The sequence below is a fragment of the Camelina sativa genome, chromosome 2 (genome assembly GCF_030686135.1).
Source record: "Camelina sativa cultivar CO46 ecotype springtype chromosome 2, ASM3068613v1".
Taxonomy (NCBI): domain Eukaryota; kingdom Viridiplantae; phylum Streptophyta; class Magnoliopsida; order Brassicales; family Brassicaceae; genus Camelina; species Camelina sativa.
In genome coordinates, this window is record NC_141881.1 from 9,194,692 (window position 1) to 9,203,701 (window position 9,010).

Sequence of the window (9,010 nt, forward strand, 5' to 3'; positions counted from 1 at the left end):
GTTTGTTGCTTGGTTGCATTGGTGGTTTGTCTTTGATTTTCAGGGTGTATGAACTTGAGAAGCCAAAGTTTAGCAAACTTGTTTCAGCCTGTTGACGACGTACCCCGACTTGAAAGAGAGAACCGCCGTTTAGCCCGCCAAGCCATGGAGAACAACCCTCCTCCAGCCGCTGGTCATAATGGAAATGATCAGCCCAATGAAAACGAAGCTCCTATCCATCCTCCAAGACAACCACGAGTCATTGAAGCCTTTGATCAACCGAACATTTATGGGAACCGCCAAGGAATTAGAGCACCCGCTGTTGAGAACAACAACTACGAAATCAAGTCAAGTCTTATCAACATGGTGCAAAGCTCAAAGTTCCATGGTCTGCCTATGGAAGACCCTCTTGACCACTTGGATCAGTTTGATATGATGTGTGGGACAGTGAAAATCAACGGTATCTCGGAAGATGCATTCAAACTACGCCTCTTTCCGTTTTCTCTTGGAGATAGAGCTAGGACTTGGGAGAAGAACCTACCAGTGGGATCCATCACCTCGTGGGATCAATGCAAGAGAGCTTTCCTATCCAAGTTCTTCTCAACTACAAGAACAGCAAGGTTGAGAAATGAGATATCAAGCTTTGCTCAAAAGGGAAATGAGAGTTTTTGTGAAGCATGGGAGAGATTCAAGGGCTATACTATGCAATGCCCTCATCATGGTTTCTCCAAGGAGTCTCTTCTTAGCACATTATATAGAGGGGTGCTACCAAAAATAAGGATGTTGCTTGACACAGCAAGTAATGGAAACTTTCTTGGCCAAGATGTTGATGTTGGTATGACTTTGGTGGAGAATCTTGCTCAAGGTGATGGTAATTATAGGGAGGATTATGATCGAACTACAAGAGATCATTCTGATATGAATGAGCATCACCGCAAGGAGACCAAAGCATTGAATGAAAAGATGGATAAGATGCTTCTTGCCACTCAAAAGCCAGTCCACTTTGTCAATGAATATAAACTTTATCAAGAAGGTATGGAAGCTTGTGTTGAGAGACAAGAAAAGGTCAATTATGTTGGTGGCCAAGGCTATAACAAGTTCAATCCTAATTACCGCAACCACCCTAACCTTTCTTACCGCAGCACCAATATGGAGAACCCACAAGATCAGTCTATATCCACCCCAAAAACCACCTGGTTTCCCTTCCCAACCCAACTATCAGCCTCAACCTCAAGGAAACTACCAAGCCAAGCCTCAAAGCTATTCCCAACCTCAACAACAACTGAGTGCACCACATCCTCAAGGTCAAGTAGATGACACAAATGCTCTACTTAGACAACTCCTAGAAGGACAAGGAAGAGGAGCCATTGAACTTGCTACACAAATGAAAGCCATACACAACAAGGTTGACATTGTCTATGGTGAGTTAAATGCTAAGTTTGAAAGGTTGCAAACACAAGTCCAGGGACAAGCTTCTTCCTCTTCAACAAAACAAATGGGTTCTCTACCCGGAAAATCAGAACAAAACCCAAAGGCGTTTTGCAATGCCATCTTCAAGGAAGAAGTGAACAGGGTTACTAGAATGAGTTTCGAAAAATCAAAAATGGATAGCCATGCTGATGAGAGTGAAAGGTCTATTGAAGAGATCTCTGCTCTCCTATATGGTTCTGCTGTTGAGAGTTTGGTGGTTGCTAAAGTTGAGAAAACTGAGAAGGGATCAAGGGGTGAGGAGATAGTTGCCAAGGAGGTTGAAAAGAAAGATGAACCAAGTGTTGCTCTTCCTCTTTATAGTCCTCCAATTCCATTTCCACAAAGAGTTCTTACAAAGGCCAAAAAGAAAGTGCTCTCAAGTTTCAAAGCTAATATGAATAGAGTTGGAGCACCTTTGCCTCATGTGGATAGCTTGTCTCAAGTTCCTAGCCATATAGAGTTCATCAAAGCTATTCTAGCGAACAGAGAGAAGGTGGAAGAGATCATGGGAGTTTTTGATTCACCAAGTGAAGAACAACCAAGTCCAAAAACACTTTCCAAGCTTGAAGATCTAGGCAGATTCACTATACCTTGCTCACTTGGTACTTTACAACTTGATGATGCCTTGTGTGATTCAGGAGCAAGTGTTAATGTGATGTCACTTGAGATGGTAAAGAGTCTTGGGATCAAAGACATGAAGCAACCCTCTTCTTCCATCACGTTTGGAGATGCCTCTTCAAAATACCCACTTGGTTTGATTGAGAACTATCCACTCAAGGTTGGTGATTGCACAGTTCCAACAGACTTCATGGTAGTTAAGATGAAAGAAACCAACAGGCTCCCTCTCATACTAGGAACTCCCTTTCTCAACACAGTGGGGGCAAGCATTGATTTCCCAAATAAGAGAGTAACTCTTATTCATGTGAACCCCAACCTATCCTATCCTATCAAACCTTCCTCTACAATGTTTTGTGGAACAATCACTAGTGAAGAAGTGGCAATGAAGGAAAAGCATAGAGACTTGAATGATCAACATCAAGAGCTCCAAGTTGATAAAGTGGGGATTAAAAAGACCACAAAGCTTGAAGAGGACATTTTGGATGGTGAGTGTTTAGACTCTTTATTTGATGACCTCAAAGGAGATTCAAGAGAAGGGGATTTGGGTCAAGCAAATAAAGTTGTTGACAAGAAGAAGAGGAAGAAGAAACAAAACCACCTTCCCACCATTGTTTCTTTTCATATGACTTTGTGTTTGCATCCCTTGGGGCTTGTTGATGGAACAATAGAGTACAAAGTGAAGCACAAAGGTCCTTCTTCACCTTTTGCAAGTGTCAAAGCCAAGCTAGATCCCAACTATCATTATGACAAGGATAAGCTTCATGAACTTCTCTCAAGTGTCATTACTATCAACCTCCACTCTCCTTCCACCAATTCAACAGGATCTCAAGGGAGCACTAAAGCTCCTCCTATCACTCCATTCCCTAAGGTTCACAACTAGGACCAAGGTATGGTCCTAACTTTCCATTGTACATATCATTTGAGTCTTGTTTTCTTTATTTTGTTAGTCTTTCTCTTGGACTTTTCTCACACAGGGACTGTGTGAATTAAGTTTGGGGGAGGGACTAACCATCTAACATTGTGTTCTGTTTTGATTTTCATCTTTTGTGTGATGCATTGTTAATAGCTATGTTTTGAGAAAAATCAAAAAAATTTTGAAAATTTTCAAAAACCAAAAAACAAATGCATGTAGCTTTGCATATTCATTCTTGTGTTTAGGATTGAGTCTAGAAGCATTTAGTATGCATTTTCATTTGCATTTGGGATAATAATGAAATTGCCTTGTAAAGGTTGAGTTTTAGGATTGAACCCACAGCCCTCATTTATAGTTCATTGGTGCTTGTTTAATCTTTGGGAAAAAATGAAGAATCTAGGCTTAAAAGCATTGTGTCACTTGAAAGCATTTTCTTCTAGTGTAAAGCTTGCTTGATCATTGCTGCATCTCTATATTATTTGGACTTTAATTTGATCTTTAAATTATCTTGCATATGGACTATGAATGCTAGCTCATGGAACTTTCATTTGGGTTAACTATCTCAATTTGCCACTTTATTTCGTTTAACCCAATATCTTGCCACACCTTTGAACCCCAGCCTTTTCTTTCATGCCTTGTATTGATTTGTTGAGTGAGGCCTTTTCTTGATAATGTTATAGGTTGTGAAATCTTGAGAGTATTGAGAATGACAAAAAACTGGCTCTTGTTTTTAGCTAGGCTTGGAATCTTTATAGCAAGCTAATAGGACTGGCTTTGAAAGAAATAGGTGGTTAGAATGTTGATTTGGGTTCAAGTTTAGGAACAAGAGAGAATAAGAAGGGAAATAAAGGTTTACTTGGTCAAAAGAAAAGAAAAGTCTCTAAGGTTAAGTTGGTTATAAGCTCTAAGTCTCAAAGAAAAGGGATAGAAAGTGTTGTTATAGTCTCCTAGAATCAAAATGAAAATAGTAAAGAAAAATCAAACAAGATTGGGAGTATAGCAAAGAATGAATAAGAAAGAAAAGGAGCTAGTGTTTAAAGCAAGAACAGCCTTAGAGATAGAATAAAAATAAAGGAATAAGACCATAAGTATAGAAGAAAAAGGGGTTAAGTTGAATAAGGTTGAATTTTTGGATTTGAAAGGAAGATAAGAAAGATGAGAAAAGGGGTAGAAAAGCTTTTAGGTGGGTAGAACATCAAGAGCTAAGCTTTGTATGCCCAAATTATTCTTGGTCTTAGATAGATTTCATGATTGTCTAGCATTCCTCTTTGTTTGAGAGTTAACCACCCAAAAACACCATTTCCAACCACTTAATAAAAAGCCTCTCCCTTAAACCAATTGAGCTTGATTTATTTTCCATTTGCAAGATCACACCAAACACTTTAATGAATGTGAAAGAGATGTTCAATAGGATTGCAAGTCTTTGCCAATAGATAGAAGATGAACTAGAGTGATGCATTGTGTTAAGCATAGAAAAATATTTGTAAGGACTTTAATTGATCTTAGCACCATTGAACTACATCTAAGGACTTTGGTTTGAATCCTTTGTCTCATGCCTTTAGGTTTTGAGTCCCATTTTTAAACCTCTCTCCCTTGTTTTCTACCTGGTTCTTGCTAGAGGACTAGCAAAGTATAAGTTTGGGGGAGTTGATATCTTGTGTTTTCCTGTATTTTTAGAGCTTAATTCTTCATTGTATTGTGCATATTCATGAGCATTTAGGTTGTTTAGGCTGCATATTGCATCAAGTTTGGTATCTCAGGCAGTTGAGTGGAGATATGCAAGGAATGTGTGCTTTGGAGCCAAAGAAGTCACGAATTTGCAAGGAATTGGAAATGAAGGCAAGAAGGCCGAACGATCGACCAGCCGATCGACCAAATGGTCGATCAACACATTATCGAATTCGCGGACTTCAAACGATCGAGCAACCGATCGACCATTTGGTCGATCAAAGCACTATCGGATTCGTCGGACTGGACACAGGACAAAACGATCGACCAAGCAATCGACCAAATGGTCGATCGTGTCGCGAGCCGAGACTTCGGAGAGTTGGCTGATTGACCGAGAAATCGACCAAATGGTCGATCGTGACGCAAAGCGAGACTTCAGAGACTTGGACGATCGACCGAGCAATCGACCAAATGGTCGATCGTGACACAAAGCTGGACTTCGGACTTCAAGGATCGAGAATTCCGAGACTTGACCGATCGACCAACCGATCGACCAAATGGTCGATCACGATGGAGGAACGATCGACCAAATGGTCGATCAAGTGGTCGATCAAGCACCATTTTTTGACCAAAACCCGGTTTGTTCCGGTTTTCTCTGAATTGTTTAATTTTAATCCGGTTCGTTCCGGTTTAGTTTATGTTTTCCTATAAATACTCAAACCCTAATTGTGGAGACTTATCTCTTATCTTATCTATTATCTCTTGTATTAGTTTTGTTAAGTAGCCACCTAGGGTTCTTAAGCTTTTCTACACTTGGTTTTGTTGAATCTTTGGTGGATTTCCAGTTTTAATATCATTTTGTCTTTCAAATCTCTTAATCTACAAGCTTTTATTATGATTTTAGAAAGATAAAACTCTTTCCTTTATGTGATCATGATGATTAGTGAGTAGATCTTTTTAAGACTTTGGGCTTGGTAGATTAGGGAGATAGATGGTTGATCTTTGATGTCTAGGGCTTTATTTATGCATTTCCTATCTTGATTGGTGATAATAATGCTAGATAGCTTTGATCAAGCCTGAATCTAGACTTTAGGATTTCCATGCCCACAAGGTGTTTGATGAAATTCATGAACCAAAATATTCAAGAGCTTTGCACTCCTAGTCAATGGAAATTGATGATTAGGGTGCTTAGTGGTATTTGGACTTGTTCTTAATGCATGCTTGTATTGTGATTACCTTTGGAAATTGTTGATTATCACTTGATTAGCATAGGATCTCTATCATGGAAATGAATTGATTTGCATAATTGTTCTAGCCATAGGATTGTTCTTGATTGTTACTTAGACATCTAGGATTGATTAACTATCTCCCAAGTCAATTACCTTGCCCAAGGTTCTCTTGTTTATTCTTGATTTTCAGTATTGTTAATTTGCCTTGAGCTTGCATTGTTTTGTTTCCTTTTTTTGAATCATTTTTGTTAGTTAAGATTGTGACAAAGAATTTTCCTTGTTCAAGAATAGATTAAGCATCTTTGTGTATTCTTGGTGTGTTGATTAATGCAAATTGTGGATTGATAATAATTGATACAAAAATTACTACATCAGTGTTCTAATAGTGATTAAAGGATGTGCTTGAGTGTCAAAATAAGTTAAAAAATGGGAAGAATGAAGATGTTTGATCATACAAGTCTACTACATGATGTAACATGAAGCAAACAGATAGATGAGGCAACACAAATTGAGTGTGTGCTTGGGTTCTAAAACGCAGTCATCAAGGGAGAGATTGAAGACATTGTGACGACTAATTTTATAAGATGCGCGGAATTGAAAATTCAATCATCTAGGGAGAGATTGAAGATGTTGAGCTGACTAGTTCTAATTGGTGCGTGATGGATTATAAAACTCAATCACCAAGGGAGAGATTGAAGATGTTGTGTTGATTGAAGTTTTATAAGGTTCAGAACATGTCGTGAAATCTCTACTAAGTGACTCTAATGGATGAGACATGGATACAAAGATACATCATAGATGTCTCAGTGATGGTGCACTAGTTGAGACAAAGACAGTGGAAAGAGCTGATACAGAGGATGCAGTATTACTTGATACATATGCTGGTAGAGCAAAGCAAAGGTAACACTTGGTAATTTTGCTAACACAATAATTGACACAAAGCAGAGAATATGTTGTGTTGAATCAAGGAACATGCAGTCAGATATATCAGAGGATGTATAAGACATTTGAAGCAGTTCTTGTACTAGTTTGGAAGTTAATGCAGGAAGTAGTACAAGAAGCGACCTGAAGAGTTTGAGTACATAAGTTTGGGGCTGACTTGGCCAAGCCAAGTCGCGGCTGCTGAGCTGGATGAACATCTTGAATAGAAGAGTCAATATGAGATCAAGGAGAGAAACTTTCCTATTTGTTGTATAATAGGAAATTCCTATTTGTTGTATAATAGGAAAATTGTCAACCCTAGAGGTTGTACAATTGTTAATCTTCCAATTTCTATTTATTGTATTACAGGAATGTTGCCAACCCTAAGGGTTGTGAAATTGATATAATTACCAAGAGGGCACTTCATAAAGACGTACGCGCCTCAGGATATTTTCGAGAGATGCACACAAGGTGTGTGGTGTCGTCCCATCAACAAGATAGAGAGATCTTTTGATGGTTTTGTTGAAGATCTACACTAGTCGGAAAAGACAATTAGTGGTAGTCTTCTTTCATTGTAAATATAGGAAAGAGTGGTGGGTGTCATATAGTAATTGTAGGTTGTGGTCTTTTTTAGTGAATGAAATCTGGACTAGGTCCCGGAGATGTAGGTTATCTGAATCCCGTTAACAAAGAGTATTTATTTTATGCTCGATCATACACGTACACTCGATCATACATGCACTCGACTCGAACATATCAAATTAGCTACAAATATGCGTTTTCAATATACACTTGTTCTTGAGATCCGGCAAGTATCCTACCACTAATATCATCATGTGCGGGATCCGACGCCCACAATTCAAACCGGTTCCATCCAACAACCATCGGTTTCTCTCACTCTCTCCATTGATGGTACAAACAACATTTATTAATGTAAAGCATAATCCTCCACATAATTGTATTTGTAAGAGATGCAATATACATTCTCAGTTCATATTTTCCCTCAGCACCAACATATTTAAATCTGATTAGATATTATTCATACATATATTGCTTCAGATAATATAACGTATGGGAAGTGCATAATCCAAGATACACTCTTTGAATGTGATTCCATTGTAGAAAGAATGGCAGTACAACATTATGTTACTGGACCAGCACCACGACCTTCTTTTGCTTTGTTGTCACTTTCTGAGTACTCATCGTCATGAATCGATTCTCCAGCTTCTATAAAAAATATTGGCAAGCTTGTCAACGTGAAATTTATATCTATTGTCTGCTTCTTCGTCGTAATATTGTTTGTCAAAATCAATTTACAGAATTAAAGCCATGGTTCAGATTTTCGATTTAGGATTTTAAGGTTTGACAAAACGGAAGAAAGGGGAGCTTCGATTTGGGAATTCTCGATTTCTAGGGTTTGTCGAGAGAGGAAAAGGGGAAATCTGATTTTAGGGTTTTCTGGTTTAAGGGGGCTTAGTTTTGTAATCAGATTGAAATCAGATTTAGTCAGGTTAATATACTTTATCAGTTGGTTAGATAGAAAGTAAACTAATTAAACCTAGATCTATGATGAAATAGATGAAAACTATTATTTTGGAAAGATTTAAGAAAAAAACTACTATACAAGGGGTTTTTATGTTCTTTTTATAGGTTGGTTTGTTGGATATGGGATCCTAGTAGTAGCCGAGAGAGGACAGTCTCTAGAAGCAACAGGTTGGGAAACCAAGAGAAAGCTTCGCCCTTTCTTATCTTCTTCCTGCCCTAGGAGTAGAAGTAGCACAAAAAGAGGGATTAGCATTATTGACCCAATACTAACACCTTTCTTGTTGGGGCTCCGCACACTGGGAAAACGTTAACGCGATGGAAAACCGGCTACTAGTTACAAAGCTCCAATATGGTATCGAGATGGCTATCACAGTCAGGTGCGAAGCAATTACCCCTATTTTGAAAGAATTTGAAGAGATATAAGTTCAGAGACATTTATAGGAAGACATGTGAGACGAAGTCAAAGTTCTGGCTCTATATGCTATGATGCACAATAGTTTGGCTAAGCAAATATAATGTTTTCCATGTATATTGTACTGAACTTGGTTGATTTCGTAATACTGTTTTAACAAAAGTCATGTGTTACAGGGTTGTTTCTTTTGGGAATTTTCAAAAAGTTTGGTATGTAAGATTTTTAGTCAAAAGTTATTGTATTTGTAACACAAAA

At 38.3% G+C, this 9,010-nt stretch overlaps 1 non-coding gene across 1 annotated transcript; it reads right to left on the bottom strand.

The window, feature by feature from the left end:
* Positions 1–597: 597 nt before the first annotated feature.
* LOC147948337 (small nucleolar RNA R71) lies at positions 598–704 on the bottom strand. The gene has a single exon (XR_015585879.1). It is a non-coding gene; the product is annotated as a small nucleolar RNA R71 (small nucleolar RNA).
* Positions 705–9,010: the final 8,306 nt, after the last annotated feature.